Here is a 21,934-nt window from a genome sequence, read left to right as displayed (position 1 = left end):
AAGAAAATAACTGGCCTTTTAGTAGAAACTGATCACTCAAACAATCCATAGGTAAAAGCGGTTGCAAGACAGGTCTGTATATCTTGCCACATCCTCAGCTGCCTTCAGGAAATCAGTATGTGTCAACTGAAATGACACCAGTGGAGTTTCTGGCCCAAAGATTTCAAATGGTTGCGATTAGCTGGCTGTCAATAGCAGATGTGTAACTGAAGTAAAATCCTTTCTAAAAAAAAGCTGCGAGCGTATCATCAAAAACAAAACACAATGAAACCTAAAAGGTGGAGGAATCATCCACACTGACTCAGTGATGTTTGAGAGATCCAACTCAGACCTGGACTCCTGTTTAACAAATTGGGAAGAAAAATATTTAGACGCAGAACTTGGGAAGCCTCATGACTTTGGGTGTGAGCAACACTTGCATGAAGCTGGGCCAGCTGACCACATCCCACTTGAATGGTGGGATTACAGTGACAAATAGTCACATCAGCGAAGTCCCTTGTTTCTAGTATCACACTGCTGTCACTAAGCATACTCAAATGCCTTTCAGCAATTAAATTGCAACTTTACATTTGAAATGCCTTGTTAGAAGGACATGAAGATGGCCTGTGAGAAGTCAACCAACATATCCAGCAAAGGAAACCTCCTGCTCTCATTGGAGAGCAAATGACAAAATATGACAAAAAGCAGGAAAGCTGCAGCAAGCAAGGTGAGAGTTGATCAAGCACACTGATTTTGGGGACACTTAGAAACAAATCTGGCCACCATGGCAAGCTCCTATAAAGAGTCTGCCAAAGCAAGGTCATTAAATGAGACTTCAGCGCCATTCTTTGCTGCCTAGAATGACCCTAGTGAAGATGGCTACTCCAGATTGGCCTTCCAGAGTGCAGCAGCAGCAAATTCACTTCACCTTGTATTGCTTAGTCAGTGTTCCTCATGGTGTTAGCAACGATTACTTTTCCTCAGTACAGAAAGTCTAACAAAAGCCTGCTAATGACAATTACAAGAGAGAAATCATTTTTCTCATTGCTAGTCCACTCCTCTTGGAGGCCAGAAGGTGGACCTACATGTCAGTGTGAACATGGGTTAGCAGGCAGACTGCATTGCATGAGAACTTCATGCAATCAGCTCTGCGTGGATGGATGATCCCTTACAGGACTCTGAAGAGTTTAACAAGAATTTCACTGAACCTAAACATTAACAAATGAAATCAAACGTTGGAAATGGTTGTTCTTTTCTCTTTTGTCATCCTGTTACTTTGCATGTTATGAAGTCCTTCCTACTCTTTTAAACAGTCTTGCTTTAGAGTATCTGCAATAGTTTCAGACCAGATGGAGTCATTCATTGACAGGCAATACTGTATAACAAGTGTCCAATAATTAATAATTAACTTGGCATTTCATAATTTGTTATAAAAATCATCATATACTAATTTACTGCAATTATGAATCCAACAGGCATTTCCAGATGTCTGCTATAGCTTGGCATCGGCTCATGTTCTTAATGTACTTATGGTACAGCATTTTCACTTTTAAAAAGAGCTCTAGCAAAACTTTACAACCAAAATACACAGAAAAAATCACCAGTTCTCTTCCCAATACTCAAACTCAAATGTATTATAGCTTTTCTGCTTCAGTAGAGAGTGTAGCTCTTCTCTTGTGAAAGGTGATTGAAGTCCTGTGTCCTGATGGAGACCTTGCCACCGCTTCCATAGCCATGAAAATTTCTCTGTTCAACAGCATTAGGCTCCAGTTTTACTGCCTGTAAGGTAAATCAGGATTTCTGGTCCATGGCCTAATAAGAGAAACCTACTAAGGAATATTACTACTCAGGTACAAAGCTTTAGAGCTATGTTGCACAGAATGTAAAAACTGAGCTTTTTTTCAGCATATTTGGTGAGAGCCTGCTGTCACAGCAGAAACTCTTTTGAAAGGAGCAATAAGAAATCTGTTCATGTAACTACTGTGTGACCATCGTATGCTTTTAGTCCATTTTGTAAATCAACACATGAACTCACATTTGCACCACGTACATGACGCCTCTTGAGCCTGTAAGTAGGACCAGAGCATAATTGGAAAGGTGGTCAGCACATTTCTGCAAATAAAGTGGCCAGGGACTCTTGCCTTGAGCGCCACTTTATCACAGGAGCATAACTAAGGGAGTTTTTGAGGCACGGGGGAGTTTCAAATGCTTCTGACCACAGTTCCCATGTTATGGCACAACGCAGTAGTACTGGGATTAATCCCAAGATTGATCTTTTCAAAACGATTTTGCATCAGATTAATTCAGAGCTCCGGAAAGTACTTGGAGAAACTGAATGTCTTATTCACCTACAGATGCATATCACTTTCACTAACCTAGGGTAACTTTATTTTGCATTATGATCTAACATCTATCAGTTCAGTAAAGCATCTGAGAGTTTTTCAGACATGAAGGAAAGCAATATCTGAAATTATGCTTGCAGTCTTCCATTACAGATTTTCACATGTTTCAGATCTGTCTGTGTACACTAATTAGATATAGTTAACTATACAGTTAATAAAGAAAATGCCTATATGGGCATGCAGATGCGGGGTCTAATTGCACAAGTCTCCATAAGAGCTCTGAGACCACACAGCAGGGTTAGTTTAGGGCATCAAGACATTGGCTTTCCCCTTCCTAGAGGGATTCTGCACAAGTGTCTCTGCCATGCTACCACTCCAGGCTCCCCCGCAACAGGAACAGTGGAGAATGAGTGTCCAGGCCACATCTAATACACAATTTTGCTGTTGAAATATCATGAGCCCTTTGCAATATTTGATAGTGCTTCTTAAAGCTTCAACTCGTTGAGTTAAATAGTTTCATCTAAAAATGTTTGATGTTGGTTTAAAAAACAAAACAAACCAGCAGATTGCTCTCTCCCCAACATCTCTAGCCCTAAGGGGAGCTGCCGAGAAAACCCTATGAACATGATCCAAGGGCTCGCAAAGACTGAGAAGCTAAATGAGAGCTCAAGCTGTATGACTTCTATCAAAACCCACACTCACAGGAAGGGAGGACCCCTTCCCAACACCGCTGGAGGAACCCTCCCTGTGCCTCTGGGCAGTGGGCAGCCCTCGGGCTGCGCAGAAAGCTTCCCCGCTGCAGAGCAAATCCTTCGCTTACCAAGTAACCCTGTGGGCAGGAGGATCTGTCCCAGCAGCTCCTTGGCTGCTCCCACCCCTGCTTTGATGCTTTTAGTAAAAGGAGCTCCCTGAGACAGAAATGTGTCAAATTTTTTTTCATGTCTTGTTTGTAGCCCTGGAAGAGCCTTTTTCAATAAGTCTAGTTTCAGTGTATTCTGCCAGTTCAGACAAGCTCTGCAGACTTCAGATTCCAGCATTTTCTTAGCCTAGAGGCAAATTAGAAATACATGCACATTTTAGGAGACTAGAAATCTCAGAGGGACACCTAAAGGGAACTGGAACGCTTTCACAGCTAAGTCACACCAAGGGATGTTACCTTTATTCAAATAACCTTTACATAAGTGATCATTTGTACTGCCTGTGAGATGTCAAAGCAGTCGAGATAATCAGCAAAATGTCAATTCTCCTGCTTTCAACAGACTTTGCTACAGACCCCAGCAGAATCCTCTGCCCCTCTGGGGATAGAGTTGTCATGCTGCAGGAGTCAGAAGTGAAGGTGGGGTAGTTAATATCCCGAGCAAGGCACCTACATTGATCTCCAGTCTACTCCTGTTCATATTTCTCTTGATGGGATTAGATGCAGAACAGCCTCCCCAAAGACCACTTAGCAGGCAGTCTGTGATTTGAACCACTTCAGGGCTTCTTGATCGGGTTGTTCCTGAAGACTAACAACCAACATTTCTCAAGCTGCTCTGCCCTTTTGCTTAAGGTTGCTTCGTGCCTGCTAACCAAACTGATATCTCAATCATGGTGGATTAATGTCACTTTGCTATACCCTGAGAAAAAGGGAAAAAAAAGTGTGTTTCTTCTTCATAAAGGCCACCACACAAGAAGTGACCAAGATGAAGCTGCACTATCCATTTGCCCATCTGCTCCGCACCCTGTCAGTCAGGTGCTGTATTTAATTCCTCTTTGGCAGGGGAGACTCTATCCTCTGTAGTGAGAGACACTGGATAATACAGTTACAAACACCATCAAGCCTATAAAAGGGGCAGTGAGTGATGAATAATTTACTTTCATCAGAACTACTGAATCTTATTACAAGTTCAGCAATTGTATGTCCTTCTAGTTCACAATCATGCCAGAAAAGGGGAATAATTTCAATAGTCTTGTGGTTAGATATATTGAACTGCTGTACAAGCATTGAACTTACCACTCTTTTACCTTTGAAAGGTGACGAGGCTGCTATTATGGTGGGGCCTGCAAAACGCAAAATGGAAACAATTTCAATTTGATTTTTGGAGATTTTGTCATAAATCAATGACAAACTGTCCCTAGAGGATGTTTATATCCTCACCTTCTTTTCAACCCCACTACAAGGCTTTTTGTATTTTATATGATCAGAGATTTATGAAACTGCTCTGACTGTCTCCCGCTTCCCTCCCCACTATTAGTGTCTGTGTGTGTATATACACACACACACACACACACACACATATATATATAAAAACACGTGTGGTCACAAAGGAAACCAGGTAAGGGAGGGTAAGGGGACCTCCATTAGCCCTGCAGTCTGGTTCAAAAGTGGCAGCTGAATGGCCCACTGCGACAAACTAAACAGAAAAAACCTCCTCTAACACCTCAGGACTGCCGAAAGACCCGGGGAAAGTGGATGCACTCCAACTTCCACTCTGGGTTTTTGTAACCAAATGTGACAACAGCAACAAAGAAACCTCTCCCATCTCTTCTCTTCTTCAAAAAGCTGGAAAGGATTTTTTTTGTGTGTTGATTCCCATCTTGATTCCAGGAAAGAAACAGCTTGAGAAAGCACATGCCTCCCGTGAAATAACCAAAACTCCAAACCGCTTCTCGCTGTCTGTTCTGTTCCTGGCCTTCTGATCTATGCTAATTGCTAAACTTCGAGTATGCACTTGAAATTTTCTGTGGGCAATGTGACTCTCCTCAAATAAAAATAGATGCCAGAAATTCTTTTCTAACTGTAATCCAGAGAATGACATTTAATGTAAGTGTTTAATCATTATTAATTGCTTTGGTATTCATTGAAATCATGATGGGTTCATTTGAATATGCAGCATCATTTCTGAGAATGCTCTGAATGAGTAGATATACCAGATCAGAGTGAAAAAGCATAGTGAAGCCTTCTGGGAATCTTATTTAATCCATAGAGGTGTGTGTTGGAGCTTGTTAAAAATTCATATTATCTGCCATAAGATACGTTTAAGAAATAACCCCACCTATTTTACCCTATAAACAGTTTTGTTGAAAATCTGATGCCTAAAATATTTTCAAAGCAAAATTATTAAAATCATTTATTTAAAAAATCCATTTTTATTTTTAAAATAAATCGTTTCTAACAAGTTTTGTGATAAAGCTATGCCTTGTATTTTGCTTAAAAAGTCAACCAAAAAAAAAAAAAGCACCCAGTTCTAGCCCAGGTAACCCAGTTCTAGCCCAGGTAGACAGGCACCAAGTCATCAGGCAAATTACACATGACCTGTCAGGGAATATGGTATCCCACAGCTTTGCCAAAAAGGCCACTACAGGGCTCTCTCTTGCAAGTCCAGGGAAAACTGTTAGCAATCCTGTCAGCTTAGGGGCACAGAGGCTCTGGAGTATACTAAGAGCACAATTTTTGGTCGTGACCCTTTCTCCATTAAAATATCTCACTGCAACAAGTCAGGACTCTCTCTAACCTCTTAACACAGAGGTCTGGTGCAAATTTCTCCACTTTTCTCTTCTCTGAAAACCCCTGTTAAGACTTTCAAGCTCTTTACAACATCAGAAATACAGTGACAATAACTGGTAGATCTAGCAAACTGAGCAGTTATAGCCACATAGGGCAATATGCAGCCATTTGTTTACGAGTACTTGTACATAGAAACTGCACAATTTAGTTTCAGAAGAAAACAAGTTTAAAATGTTATTATTTCTTCCTCTTCTTCCATAATTAACCGCTTCTTCCAATTTGCTACTCATTATATTTCCTACTCATCATTTTCCATGTTTCAGCCATGAATCCCTTAGCTGAACGGGGTCAAACTTTTCAGCATTAGACACCAAAGTTTGCTACCGAGCCAGTCGATGGCATTGCAATTTTACTCAATTTTCATTGCTGAGAATGGCATGGTCTGATAACGGGCACCAAACAGAAAAGAGAAACAGAGCCTGAGCAAAGGGAAGGAAAATAGTTGTTCTACTGGAAAAGCCTATCTTGATAATTGGGAAGACCAATCAGTTTTCTTTTTAAAGTTATGTTTCTGAGCAGAGCAAGGTTTTATAAACTGCATGACTATAGCTGCAGGAATCTAGAGCAATGGATGCTAAGAAATCATGAGTTAAAAATAAATGGTTTTGAGAGATAATAAATCTATTTACATAACAATTTCTACTCCCATTTCAGAAGGTGAGCACACAGCTGAAGACATACAGTGGTGAACATTTGGATACCTATCCCTGCGTTGTACCTGTGCTACCCATCCTGTCACCCCTCCCAAACACCGAAGACAATACCACAGTAATGCATTTCTCTGTCATATTAATAATTGCACCTTAGCTCTCATGCTCTACATTAACAGTTGGGAAAGCTTAAATGGAAAGAGTCATCTGGCCTTTTACATATAAAAGTCATTATTTTATCTTAATGCAACAAAAAACAGTTATGATACTTAATCAAATATAAAGATTACTTTGAAGCAGGCAGAAAGATTCAAATAGCAAAGTTCATACATTCTTTCACAAAATATAGAGATATTTCACTCTGCTGGCTTAGACCAGCTGAAGGAACAAGCATAATGACATTTTCAAGTAAGAAGAAATCTGGCTTATTTGTAGAAGCAAGGCAAAAGGCAACAGGAGATGTGAATTCTCTTTCTCAAATTAAAGAAAACATTTGAAAATATGTGTCTTAAACTCTCTACTTTTATATTTGCTGGTGGAATTCCTGATAGAATTGGAGTCCTGCTACTAGCCTCCACAAGATCAATATTGGAGTTGGTAGGAATTTTTCTGGTAAAATATCTTTCTGTCACAAATATATCAATTGCTCAAAACCAAAAGTTTGTGCAAAATATAGATGTGCTTCAATAAAGATGATTATGCGGGGGGGGGGGGGGGGGGGAAGAGATTCAGAACTAATATTTGCATCCAAGACTTTTTCTCGCAGATGAGTGGCCAAAATACTGTGTTTTCAGTCATTCTGAGGTGAGCAAGATCAGAAACAGAACTGCAAGGGAAGGATAGGCTGTGCCCCACTTATTTTGTGTGGTTTGACTTTTGCTTTTAAACCTGAGACAGGGAACAAGCTTCCCTTTTCATGCCCCCATTCACATAAGATTTATGTCTGTCCTGAATGAGAACCAGTCTACCTGATTTTCTCATTTCTCCAGTTTGAAAACTGGTGAACATACTTGTGTTCATCCCCATGTGGGGGGATGTGACTCGCTCCAACAGGTCGATGTCCTTCTTATGTTGGGGGCCCCAGAGCTGAACACTGTACTCCAGGTGGGGTCTACTCCACGAGAGCGGAGTAGAGAGGGAGAATCACCTCCCTCAACCCACTGGTCACGCTTCTTTTGATGCAGCCCAGGATATGGTTGGCTTTCTTTGCTGCAAGCGCACACTGCTGGCTCATGTTGAGCTTTTTGTCAACCAACACCCCCAAGTCCTACTCCTCAGGGCTGTTCTCAATCCATTCTCCACCCAACCTGTATTTGTGCTTGGGATTGCCCCAACCTGTGTGCAGGACCTTGCACTTGGCCTTGTTGAACTTCATGAAGGTTCTCATGGGCCCACCTCTCAAGCCTGCCAAGGTCCCTCTGGACAGCATCCCTTCCCTCCAGCATGTTGACCACACCACATAGCTTGGTGTCATCAGCAAACTTGCTGAGGGTGTACTTAATCCCACTGTCCATGTCATCGACAAAAATGTTAAACAGTGCCGGTCCCAATACCGATCCCTGAGGAACGCCACTCGTCACTGGTCTTCACTTGGACATCGAGCCACTGACCACAACTCTTTGAGTGTGACCATCCAGCCAATTCCTTATCCACCGAGCGGTCCATCCGTCAAATCTATGTCTTTCCAATTTAGAGACAAGGATGTCGTGCAGAACAGTGTCAAATGCTTTGCACAAGTCCAGGCAGATGATGTCAGTTGCTCTTCCCATATCCTCCAACACTGTAACCCCGTCATAGAAGGCCACCAAATTTGTCAGGCATGATTTGCCCTTAGTGAAGCCATGTTGGTTGTCACCAATCACCTCCTTGTTTTCCATGTGCCTTAGCATAGTTTCCAGGAGGATCTGCTCCATTATCTTATCATCCATAACTTTGACTATAACTTTGTTCAGACAGCAATTATAAAGTCTGTGCGTCTATGGCCTAAACAGACTCATGTTAATGTGTACATAGTGTTATTTCAGCATGCAATTACCACTAATTATTTAATATGTCCTCATTACAAGCTGCGGTTGGAAGCATGATGACTAAGGCTTCAGAAATATAAACTAATTTTGTATAATGTGTATTGCATATAAGATGATTTTCTGGAGCATCCTTGCTTCAAACAATCTTATGTGATAAAAGGTATTTTCTTTTCTTTTTTTTTTCTGCTTAAGTACCTTTAAAAGGAGAGATTATGTGAAGGAAAAAAATATAAACATATTCAAGGACAAGAGATTTAGAAAAGGTAAACACTGTTTGTGTTCAGTCTATTATGAGGGCAGGAAATAAACCTTTGGTCTAAGGTATCTAGGAAACCTGAAATGCAGATGTTTTATACAAAGAGATATAAAATAAGAGTATTCTGAGGGGATGAGGAAACAGACTTGTCATGAAAAACCACATGAGAATGAGCTGGATCACACCCAAAATGCCAATTTGTTTTCAAGAGAGGAACTTTCTTGAGATATTTCATATTTTAGTTAATATTAGTCGACTGCATCTACATTTTTATATCACAAATGAGACCATTTGCTTGTATTTGCTTCCCCAGTTACAGAAAACATCCCTGTTTTAATAGTCTGCCATGGAAAGACACTAGGGGCGTAAGTTTAACTTAAATGAAGCACCTTTCCTACAGTGGGATGCCAAGTTGATTTATATAGTCTTGCACCACGTGCCTAATGGCAAAATACAGACAGCTCTAATCTGAAACCCAAGAGCTATTTAACAGTGCACATCAAAACTAAACCATACTCCAAGGCTTGAAGATGAGAATGTTTTATCCAAATCCATTACCAGGAATTTTTGGACATCATAACACATACCTACCACATTTTATAGCACATGCTTACATCCTCAAAACTGCAGGACTACAAGCAGCCTAGCCCTGAGACCTTGTCTTTAAGTTAGCTACACCAAAGCAAGCTCCCATGAACATATTAAACTGTACCAATTACTTTATGCTGCTTTAATGTAGATATGATATATTCTGTAGGTTTGCATCAGTCCGGTTTCCTAGTGAGGGAAGACACGTTCCCTGGTGCTTCAGTACACCAGGACTCAACACTAGCAGACCGATGGCCTGAGAAAAATTATGTCTCTCCTGATGCAACACTTACATACTGAAAGATTAAATGGCAGAGCTCTGAGCTCTGCTTTGCCTTCCCTCCTCCCTGTTCTTGACCCATGTGTTCACTGACTCACAAGCCAGCTGGTAGGGGAGTTAGCAGTGCCTTCACTAAGACTTCTGTACCAAAAAAACCTCTGTAAGCCTCATCTGGCTCTTACTAGGTCAACTAAGTATAGGAGCAAATTGTATCACTAGACTGGGAATTTAACTCTCAAATCCTGAGAAAAACCTATTGTGAGTCTACTGATAATCTTACAATGTCATAATTCCTTCCTGGGTATTTCACTGAAACTGTAGTTTTAAAAATGCTTCTACAGGTCTTTAAAGAAAATCCAGAAAAATCCTCCTGCTGCCCCCCTACCAACCCCTACTGCATATGTAAAAAAACTCCAAAGTTTTAATTACGAAAGAAAATTTTGGGACTTTCAACTGCACTGAAAACCAGTTTTCCTTTTGTATCTGCAAAATCAAATGCGGGTGCATTTGGGAGTATTTGTACTGCTGACTGTTTGACTGGCATCTTCAAATAAATTGTTCATGGTCCAAGTACTCAGGTGTAAAGTTTACACAATTGACTTCTAAGTGGAAGAAGCGAGCAAAGCTTGACACCTGCTATGTCATAGTTTTAAAAATATATCTCTTTGACCCTGAAGTCCTGTCTGCACTAGGAACAACATTTGCTTATCAGTCAGGATGCTAGCTCCTAAGTCACTCAAACACACATGAAAATATCCTGTACTCTCAGATGTCTGCGTGTTTTGGTACATAAAACAGAAGCTGTGTCTTGGACTTAAATTACTTTATAAAGTGTTACAGGAGGATTTAATCACTATCCAACAACCTTCAATATTAAGTAAAAGTGATTATCAGCAGAGATTTTTTAGCAGAATAAGTATAATGGACTTTGAGAATGAGATCAATAGAGCACTTAAGCATGTGCTTAAATTAAAGCGGGTAGCCCATCATCTTCTGCAGGACGATGTTTAACTGCTTTTTTGAACTCATGTCTACATATCCATCAATGTACAGCACTTTTACCCAAACCTTGCAAAGCACTTTCCCATAGCTACAGACCTGGAAAAACTGTGACGTGTTATGAAGGAAGACATGGCAATCAGGAGAAAATCTGTGATATTAGCTCTGAATGCCACACAGCACTGCAATGCCTCCATTTGATGCAGTGTGAGCAGGACAGGCAAAGACCCAGCCTGCGGGAGTCTGAACTACCTTCTCCTTCAGTTGGGGTGGTCAACTAAATGTCACGTTGCTGGGGCAGTGTAGCAAACACTGAACTCTCACTGCTGATACTTTGAATGTCCTCTGCACAAATAGAGGAAAGTCTCTAGGGCTGTTAATGTGGCATCTTTCATGAACACTAAATTCACACAAAAAATTAAGAGGGAAACGGTGACCAACCTGGTTTAGCAGAGTGACACAAGTTGTACTGAACTGCAATAAACCACGAAAAGTGTGGAGTGGCTCTATTTTCAAAGCAGTTGAAAAGGTACTGTTCGAATGCAGCACTAAGTGCAACTAATTTATTCTGGTAATGTCTTCAGGCTGCCAAATGCATTTTAAAAAGAACCCCATTTTAAATGCATCCTTATAGCAAAACATACAAGTGTTATCTAATTGGACAACGAAAGGAGCGGACCGCTGTCTCCTTTTCAAGCAAGAACAGTGCAAGAAAAGAGTATTTCTGTTGCAGCACAATAACAAAGCTGTAGATGACAATTGCATTTTCCTATCAGTTTCAGCCTTAATAGGTCAGTACAATCACTATCACACTAAGCTGCAGCTTGCTGTATCAAAAAAATTAAAACGGACAGGCACCACTTCAAGGCAGTTGGTACAATTTACCTTGACTTAATAGGGTCTTTCAGTGGAAGGATGACTAGGAGTATAAACAGTCCTACAGATATTTTCACAGCTTTCTTTGGTGCTTCATAATATTGGCTGCTTTCATGATATTGGTCATAGAGGTACTTAGCTTGCTCAGAACAGCTGCTTAGCCTCTTTTGAGTAAAATATCCCAATCTTCATTCTATTAAATATTAGCAGATTTTTTTTAATGTTCATCAGGTTCAGATACAGGCAATGACAAAGGTTTTTCCAGGTTTTTCATGGCTGTTTGCTCTCCAATCTATTTTATGTGCAGACATATTTTGGAGCTGGCCTACTGTGTATTGCTTCTGCTGCGCTCCCAACAGAAAGACCAATAGAGCTCTACTGGCCATGCAGCAGACAGTCTCCGAGAACCTTCTTTTCTAGACGAAGTATCTATTTAAGGCAACTTAGACAAATTAGCAACAAATGCCGTGTTGTTTTACAGAACATTGTGTTTTCCAGTAATTTAATGGACATTTTAATATCAGTGTAGAGGTGTCCTTGTTAAAGGAGGCATCCACTTCTCAGGGTCCCTAGGGCAGGTGATATGACTATAAGGAAGCTACGTCCAAGATCCTTATTGTCTAAATAGTGTTCTGAGGCCCACTGGCTGGAAAATTGCTGTGCATCAAGCACTGAGTGTTGAGTCTGGCCGGGTCCAAAACTCTGGCATGTAACATCATTTCTGAGTTGTAAGTATTCCCCCTAATTTAATAGAAGAAGCCGCAATTTGATAGAAACACACGTAGCTGGATCTGGCTCTGCATATTTCTAGCAAACCGGCACCCATGTTACAGACGATCGCATTAAATATTCATACCAAGTTAACATTTCTGAATTGATAGCTTTTCAAACGGGAAACAAAAATAAACCCCAAATTTGTAAAATGTGCCTATTATCTCTGATTAATTTGTCCCATCTGTTTTGCTCAGAAAATGATCTCTCTGTAAACATGGGCTTCCATGTATGATTGTTGTCGCTGGTACAAACAAGAAGAGGAAATTCAGTAAGTACAATTTTCACACCCCTTTGCACAGGAGTAACTGATTATACAATCTGCATGACAATATAGAGACTCAGACTTAAAGCTTCTGCAAGGCAATTAAATAGGCAGGTACAGTGTCCCAAGTGCAGTGTCTGAGATGATAATTAATATAGTATTCAGAAAAGCAAACTGTAGCTTTGTCTCCTAAAATGCAAGCTCTGATTTATCTATCACAAAGAGAGGAGATAAAAACACTCCCGTTCATAATAGGAATATTGTGACATGAGACTTGGTATGTTGTCCAACATAAGCAAGGCAATAAATCAAAGAACAGAGCAGCCAAATTTTTAAAGAAAGAATGTTTTCAGCTGAAAGAGAACTGTCCTTGACTTTCTTCATCTGGATGTAAAACTAAGATTCAACAGCAAATACGAATAGAAATAAAAATGTACATATAAAATAACTGTAGCTCTATCCTCAGAAACCAAAACATGGGAAAAATGAGAAATCTCTCCCTGTGAGATTCTGCAGTTGATGAATGCTGTTTCAGGATACAAGGGGATACTGTCAGCTCATAACACAAAAATTAACTGCAGTAACTTCTTTTGATGCCTGCTCCTGTCTTTGTGCATGTGTACTTCTGTGTGCGTGTGTATTAGGATACATGTGCGGCTTTCAGTTCTTTGCTACCTTTTATCTTTCTTTTTTTTGCCTGGAAGATCAACACAAACAAGGGAGGACTGACTAATGCACCGCACGCTGAACGTTCCTCTCCAGGGGAAATGCCTTTGCCCACACAGCACGCCATTAAAAATGGTGAGGCTCCACATGGGAGCACCGGGCTTCCCACATGCAACAGCAACAGAGGAATTAATGATGCAAAATGTTGTCTAAAGCAGGCACTTGACTAAGGAGCAAAAAAATATAGATCTAAAAACTCAAGGAGCTCCTTGTAACAGCAAAATGGAAAACATATTGTCGTGGTTTAAGCCCAGCCGGACTAATCACCACACAGCTGCTCACTCACTCCCCTTCCTCAGCTGGACAGGAGAGAGAAAATATGAGGAAAAGGCTCGTAGGTCGAGATAAGGACATAGGGAGATCACTCACCAACTACCATCATGGGCAAAATAGACTTGACTTGAGGAAATTAGTTTAATTTATTACCAATCAAAATCAGAGTAGGATAATGAGAAGTAAATCCAAATCTTAAAAAAACAACACCTTCCCCCCACCCGTCTCTTCTTCCCGGGCTCAACTTCACTCCCGAACCTCTTCCCCCCCCGAGCAGCGCAGGGGGACGGGGAATGGGGGTTGCGGTCAATTCATCACACGTTGTTTCTGCCGCTCCTTCCTCCTCACACTCTTCCCCTGCTCCAGCGTGGGGTCCCTCCCACAGGAGACAGTTCTCCACGAACTTCTCCAACGTGGGTTCTTCCCACGGGCTGCAGTTCTTCACGAACTGCTCCAGCATGGGTCCGTTCCACGGGGTGCAGTCCTTCAGGAACAGACTGCTCCACCGTGGGTCCCCCACGGGATTGCAAGTCCTGCCAGCAAACCTGCTCCAGCGTGGGCTCCTCTCTCCACGGCTCCACAGGTCCTGCCAGGAGCCTGCTCCAGCGTGGGCTTCCCACAGGATCACAGCCTTTTTCAGGCGCATCCACTCACTCCAGCGTGGGGTCCTCCATGGGCTGCAGGTGGATATCTGCTCCACCGTGGACCTCCATGGGCTGCAGGGGGACAACCTGCCTCACCATGGTCTTCACCACGGGCTGCAGGGGAATCTCTGCTCCAGTGCCTGGAGCACCTCCTCCCCCTCCTTCTTCACTGACCTTGGTGTCTGCAGGGCTGTTTCTCTCACATATTCTCACTCCTCTCTTCTCCAGCTGCCTCATCCCAGTTTTTTCCCCCCCTTCTTAAATATGTTATCACAGAGGCGCTACCACTGTTGCTGATTAGCTCAGCCTTAGCCAGTGGCAGATCCGTCTTGGAGTCGGCTGGCATTGGCTCTATTGGACATAGGAGAAGCTTCTAGCAGCTTCTCACAGAAGCCACCCCTGTAGCCCCCCTGCTACCAAAGCACTGCCACACAAACCCAATACACATATTTATTCTTAGTCCTGTCCCTCTCCGACGAACATTCAATATGAGAAAATCCCTTTTATTTCTTTGCCTGATCTCCAGTTGGTTATCCTGCAAGACCTATCAGTTTTCCCCTTTTGCCATAGCTACATCAATTCCTGCATGGTGCCCCCAAGGCAGAAGGGAAACATTGTTACATTCAGAGCTGGATTTTTGTCCCTGTTAGAAATTTTGCAACTGAGGAATTATTCAGGAAAAAGGTAAATCCAGGTCACCCTCACTCAAGCAATCCCCAGCTGCTGCGATAGCCCCTGGAAGTGACAGTAGTCAGCCTTGAATTTTCTACAGCTATGTAATATGGCTGGAAGCAATACCATCTAGTATACAGTTGGTATCATACAAATTAATACAGTGCAAATTCTGCTACTTTGCTGCTCACCCCAGCAGCTCTTCCCTTCCCTTTCAGAAAAGTAGCTGTGCTGATCAATAATTAGAAAATCTGTTAGAAGTAGAGAAAATTGTTTGCCTTCTGAAAACGGGTTCTCTCCTGTAAACATTTGCTTTTAAATAGCACGGACTGCAGCTGCATCCTAGATTGAGCAAGCCAGCAGAAATTGCTCACCCTAGTTTGACTTGAAAGGGGCAGTCATTTCTGCTTCTATCAATCAGCCTCAAACTTGACCCCTCTCCTACCCAACTTACGGCCAACGCCAAGGGACTGCAGGATCAGGATCATTAAGCAGTGCTGAATGGACAAGTCCTAAAGAGAAGCAGAGGGACAGTCAATTGTAAGTGAAATGCAGCAGATTTATATTCACTAGGTGAAAGAAAAATGACTCCTAAATGGGCTGGAGCAGCTGTGAACCTAGTCTGCCACAAGCAAGGAGGAAGCATGGGAATCTCAGAGAAGAGCCTCTTTGCTATCCAGCTCTAAAAGCAATTACCATAGATAAAAGCAAGTTGCTGGCAGGGCAGGCAAACTGACAGGGCTCAATTCTTAAATAGCAATCTGATCCCAGGGGAGCTTCCAGGTCACTTACAGACCTACCATCACGGCAGCGTTACTGACTGACAATATGACAGCAGAGTAGGAGTGGGAGAGACCGTCCCTCCAAATACACTGATGCTGTCCAGAAAGAGAGGCATTAAACAGATGATTCCACATGGAAATTACTGTTCTCAATGCAGGTGTTGCGGGAATGCAATATAGTCAGAGTTGGTAAGAGTGAGATTCAGCTTTACAAATCAGAAGTAAAAGTCTCAGGCATTTAAAATTTTAATTGAATCCCCTTTTAGCCTGCAAAATCTGATCAACATTAGTGTTTGGTAGTTAATTTCACGGAACAGAACAATTGTGGCATAATCTCCTGAACACGGTTCTGTAAGGCCTAAAGCTGAATTACGTTTTTGCTGTGAGTACAAACTAATATTATTTTTTTTAATAACAGAGGAAATAATAATATATGACACTGTATGGGGACCATCTATTTGGTCTAGTGTTATGCACCAGTTTATATCAAAATAAAAAAAAAATCAGAGAACAGATCAAGGTTAAAGCGAAGAGTTAGAGTAAGACTGGAGAAAATGCAATCTTTCATTTCTCTAAAAGAAAGTTTTGAACTGTGTGTCTCATGAGCCATGACAGGGAGCAAAAACTGAGAAGACAGAGCAGAGCAAGAAGCTGGACACTGAAGCATGGAAAGATATATGCTTAGTATTACTTGGAGAGACAGGTGAAAACAACAGGTAAATGAACATGTGAGAATAAAAGATCAAGAAGATGCGGTTAAAGCTGAAGTGGTAGCAGATGGCCTTACTGCAAGAAGGGAAAATAAAGAAACTCTACTTGTGAAAAAAATACAGACCAATAATATAATTTTTAAAAAAGAAGACATCACAAATAAAACTTTTAGGATGTGGATGGCTGGAGACAGTTCTATCAAAGTTTTACTCAACAGGGAAATGGTTAAAAGCATCGTGTGATAACTCCTTTGCTGTCTGTGTAGTTCTTTGGATCAGGCTAGCTTAGTGCAAAGTACAGGCAAACTAAGGCATGCATGGGTGCGTCGTAATCACTAGGGGTAACCTAGATAGCATTAATAAGCGCAAATACTTGAGCTTTCCTTGATCTAGCATTAACCAATTTCAGATCCATCTGTTCCATTTTGGATAGCTGCCTGGATATTTCATGTTAACTTCATATGCTTCTAAATTGCCATCATTTGTATCTTCTATTAAATAATGTTCTTAATTCAACAACCGTCTGGACAGAACAAGGGCTATGTTCTCCTCACTAATTTCAAAAAGACTACTTAGAGGATGGGGCACAGAAGACCTGATCCCATGCCCCTAAATCCACTCCTAGGTTTAAAGAACACTACTTAACAGCGTCTTTCTGTGCCCAGATTAGCAGAGAAACACATTTAAACAAAATAGAAATGTGCTTTAAGCAAACAAGCCAAAGGCTTGTCAGCCAAATTTTGTCTTTTCTTAAACATAAGCAATCTCATGACCTTCAAAGGCCTTTTCCTAAGCAATGGAAATTTGAGGCTATAAAGGACAAATCTTGTTTGCAATAAAGAAATGGGAGGTAGGGAATCGATTAAGGAGATAGATAGGATTTGATGCAGTGAGTTAGTGGGAAAACAGTCTAGCCTCCCTTTATGGTTTAGTTTGAGCCTGTAAAGCCATCTTCATTTCAATTCCCCTCATTAAGGAGTTTTCTCATTCTCAGTTTCTCTCATTAAAGACATAAAGTTTAAAAGGTGGTGGCTAACTGGAAGAAATTGTGTTTGTACAGTGAATTGAAATCTAATGGCCTCAAGTTTTGCCCTCAATTACATCCACACGAGGATGTTCATAACTTTGGTACTAATTGCAAGTAGAGATGGTATCAAAGAAGTCATTTATCTGCAGCTCTTGGGATTTAGCAAAAGAATGAAGGTAAAGTGGCAGGCTGAAGTGACCACTCTTGGTTTACTCACGTATGTTATCACTGATCACTGGCAGAAGTAAGCCTGAATTTTGTGCTACTGAATGAAGTCACCCTAGCACTAAGCTAGAAACAAAGCAGCAGAAGTTTCCAAAATTCCTCCACATAGTACTATAAAATGATATTGAAGTCAATAACAGTAAGTGAAACAGTAAAAGCCACACTAGCATTTTTGTATTGCACCTGAAAAAAAATTTTTATTTCTTGAAAAGAGATGGAAATGTTTATTTGGGAACCTTTTGCTCTCAACCAGAAGCCCATTATAAATTATGCAAATTGCTCCATCGTCCCATCTTCCACTCCAGCAGTGCAACCAGAGATTTCATTCCTCTCCTTCTTCTGTTCCTCTACTGTGTAATCATCAACGGTAAGACACCTGCAGTTTAAGATTATATGTGACTAGTAAACCTGTCATTTCCTAAAAAAATGTCTGCATAGTCACTTGTCATCTAGATTGAGTAGATTTACGTACATGTCTTTGAAAAAATTCCCCAACTCAGAAAGCAAACATACGCTTTTTGCTGAAAATACCTCAGAAGCTTACAGACTCCCAGGAATACTTGTCTGCATACTCTTCTCGGGGGGGGGGGGGGGGCGCGGAATATATATATATTTTTCAGATCAAACAAAAGCTTGCAAATACTTACCCTCCTAAAATATTAATCAACAAGGTAACAGGAGAGGTACCATCATATAACCCACTTAGAGTTTCCAGCCTAGACAGACAAAGAAAAAACAGATTAAGGTGCTTAGAGAATTGTACTCAATGGCTGGAAAGCTATGGCTTGTTCTAGAGATCCTTGGTCCTCCAATCTCTCTCAGTTATAACAAGTAATTTATTTTCTTCTGCATTATTTTAATGTATTTTAAGCAGACATTAATTCCAAATACAAGGAGAGAAATGGCATTCTGAAATAATATTAAAGCTGAACTTTCTTAATGATCAGCCTAGCTTGGCTATACCCTCCACTAACTCAAATACTAACTAAGAATATGAGATTAAGTAAGTCTTTAGTCAAAGTCAACATCGTTGTGCCTTTTGCCTCCAGAAAACCGTAACTTAATATTCTTCAGAGACATATTTACTTTTTCTGTTAATGAATAGCTTTGTGCTATTTCCAGTTAAGTATTATGTATCACCTACTTATTCCAATTTTTATTTGCTCCTTGGAGGACCTGCAGTTTAACACTCAGACTGGTACCTACATCTGCAGCACATCAGAATTTTTCAAGAACAGCCATTGTCATTTTTGAGTAACACTGCTAATGAAAAAAACCCTTCCTAAATAAAAAAGACACACCTGAAGCCCCTTCCAAACAGCCATGGCTGATTTTAAAACCCTACTTACCATACAGTTCATCTCCTGCATGAACTGAAGGACTCCTGTCTGTTGTTCTGTCATTTAAGAGCAACAGGCGTATGCCAGACTGACAAACGAATTCTTCTTTCTAACCATCTCAGTTTATGGAATCACTTTGAATGGTGGAGGGGGGGGGAGGCCCTTTTTATCATGATCAGTAAAGGGTTTCCCTGAGGGATTAAACTTTGTATATTTTACCCTTGCTGGATAAATTTTCTCTGCAGTGTTTTTTACATTCTGGGGTTCCTATTTATTCATGCTACCAACTTGTAAATTGTGAACTCATGCAAGTGATACTCTCACTTCCCATTTCTCAACGGTATGCGTAAATGCTTATGTTTGCAATGGCCCTTGCACGAATACTGCTTGAAATAACATTTTGCCTCTTTTTCCTCTCCTTGCTTACTATCTTTCTGAAGACAGAATAATAGTAATCTGTGGTCTTGAGTCACCAATTTTTATTAAAGCAAACTGCAATTCTCTTGTCTTCAAGTCATATCAGAAGAAAAACTCATATACAGCACCATATTGAAGAAGTGCTTGTTTGTGCCTGGAAGTTTGTCCGGTTTTCCAGTTACATTAGTTGGCCTAGTGAATGCTATGTTTCACTAGTGAATGCTATGTTTCACTGTTACCACAGCCCCCCAAAAGGGGCTTGTTTCAAAGAAGAAAAATACTGCATTTACACCAGTGTACACATTCTCAATTGCTCTCTGAGTAAACCAAAACACACCATGGTTTTCATATCTTCTGTAACACCTGAGTAATTGAGCCCTGAGCAGAAGATTTCAGGCTGGAGGAGGACCACTCTGTCCCCGGGGTCCTGGTGCAGCGGCTCAGCTGTTTCCATAGCTACCCAGGCTGCAGTGGCTGTCACAGCCTCTCTGTCCTGGGAAATCCCACCCCGGTTTGGGTACCTCTGTGCACCTTCTGGGTATGGCCCCTTTACGGCCCTTCCCTCTAGGTCACCCTGAGAAGCATGCCCTTGCATCGGGTCTGGAATTGCACCTGCTGGTCTGTTTTCTTCGCTCTCTGCCCTTGGAAAGAGAAGAGATGCTTCTCAATCTCATGCACTGCAAGTATCTGGTCCTTATTTTGTGTCTGCTGTTACACAGTGGACCCAGTTTACAACAGCGTCCCAAATGGGAAAAGGATCAGTCATTGCCTTCAGTATCCCTTTTGGTAACTGCGTGACAGAGGCGGACAAAAGCACAGGCATTATTTAGCCCTGAGCAGACTGCAACTTCTACAAAAGCTACTGACACCAAGCTTTTCTTTAGTGCAGACCTGGCAAAATAAAGAACATCTCTTTTTTTTAATAGTAAACTGCTGCTCCTTGTTCCTGAACCATGCAATACGGATATTCCAGTTTGTGATGTTACTGACAGTTGCCGCTGCTATTTGTATGGCAACATAGCTGAGGGGTTTTGGGGGGTTTTGTTTCCCCCAGTTTCATGAGCCATTTGATGTGGTAATCAATTCAGTATTTCTAGGAAGCCCACAGCCTGGTTTTCAGACTTGGGAAAGGGGATACAAATGCCAGATACATTACATAAGGTTGTATATCACCTAAATTGTGAATACAGTGTCATATGTATAGACTCTGCCAGCTGCTGACTTGTTTTTGCTGTTCACTACACATTTGGTCTGGACGAGACAGTCTCATTACTTTATGTTTACAAGCCTCTGTTTTGTAGCAGGTTGAAGTCAAGGACATAAAAAATAAAAATGTAGTACCTTACTTTGATTTGGACATAGTGAAGATTGCTTTAAAGTGAAGCTCATTCTGTGTGTGTAAAAATGCAGATTGAATATGGTTTTACTTTGTACCTACCCAAGTTTTAATACTGCTTTTATATTTTAAAACACAAAAGAGATGTAGAAGTGCAGGCCTTATGTAAAATTCATCGCAAATCTTCAAAACAGGTTTGATATGGCCAGTGACAAATGATGTCCCACAAAGCATTGCATGACTATTTTTAACATAGGTCTCATACATAATTTCTCCTGCATTGATTGCCGAGCAATATGAGCATGTTGAAATACAAGGCATTATAAATGACAGGCTTTCATATCTCCACTTAATCTTTGCAGGACCCATACTCACTTGACTTCATAGGAGAAGCAAATAAAAACAAGTGACGCTGACAACTGGAACCATCCCAGCAGCTTAGCTCTAGTTATCTATCTGTATTAATCACTGCTGCATATGTGTGGTGACTGGCTGCTAACGGGAAAGATCCCAGGCATTTCACTTGCTTCACCTTCTTCATCCTGACTTTCCCTTTACTGGGCAGTAATTTCCCTTTCAGTTGAAGTCCTAAAGGTCAAGCCCTCTCCACACCAATATGTCCAGTCATTCTGGACCCTACCCCTCAGGTTTAGTATTCTCACAATGCTTTTTTTTTTCTTTTTTTTTTAAAGCCAAAATTCCATTTCTCCATCACTTTCATAAAAAGCACAACTTGCTCTTACCTCCTACCTCTCTAAAGTTGTTTACTTCTGCACCCTCCTCATTTTTCATCCACTACCTCCACTTTTGTCCTTCACTGTAAGACAGATGATAAAAGGCCTGAGCATCAGCATGCGTCGGCTTTCATTCCCAGTTTTGCCCACTCACTTTCTGCATCACAACATTATCTGGGATCTGAATAAAAGCTAGGATCCAGCTCCCCCAGGCAATGAACAGCCATATTAAATGCAAGCACACCAGAATCCATTTGCAGGCACCGTGCTGCAGCGCTGAGCGCAGGTTGAGGCTCTGCACAGCAGGATGCAGGGCCATTGCTGGCCCCAGCCTGGTACAAATGGGGACTGGGAAGGAGTCAACGTAGAATGGATAGCAACGAGAACAGCAAGTGCTTCTCCTGGAAACGCTTGCACTCTCCTTCCCGTATTCAGGTAACATGTCTGCACAGTGCACAGGGTGGCTTT

Source organism: Gavia stellata, chromosome 6 (assembly GCF_030936135.1).
Source record: "Gavia stellata isolate bGavSte3 chromosome 6, bGavSte3.hap2, whole genome shotgun sequence".
Taxonomy (NCBI): domain Eukaryota; kingdom Metazoa; phylum Chordata; class Aves; order Gaviiformes; family Gaviidae; genus Gavia; species Gavia stellata.
The sequence above is the reverse complement of the archived record's forward strand: the minus strand, read 5'-3'. Positions refer to the sequence as shown.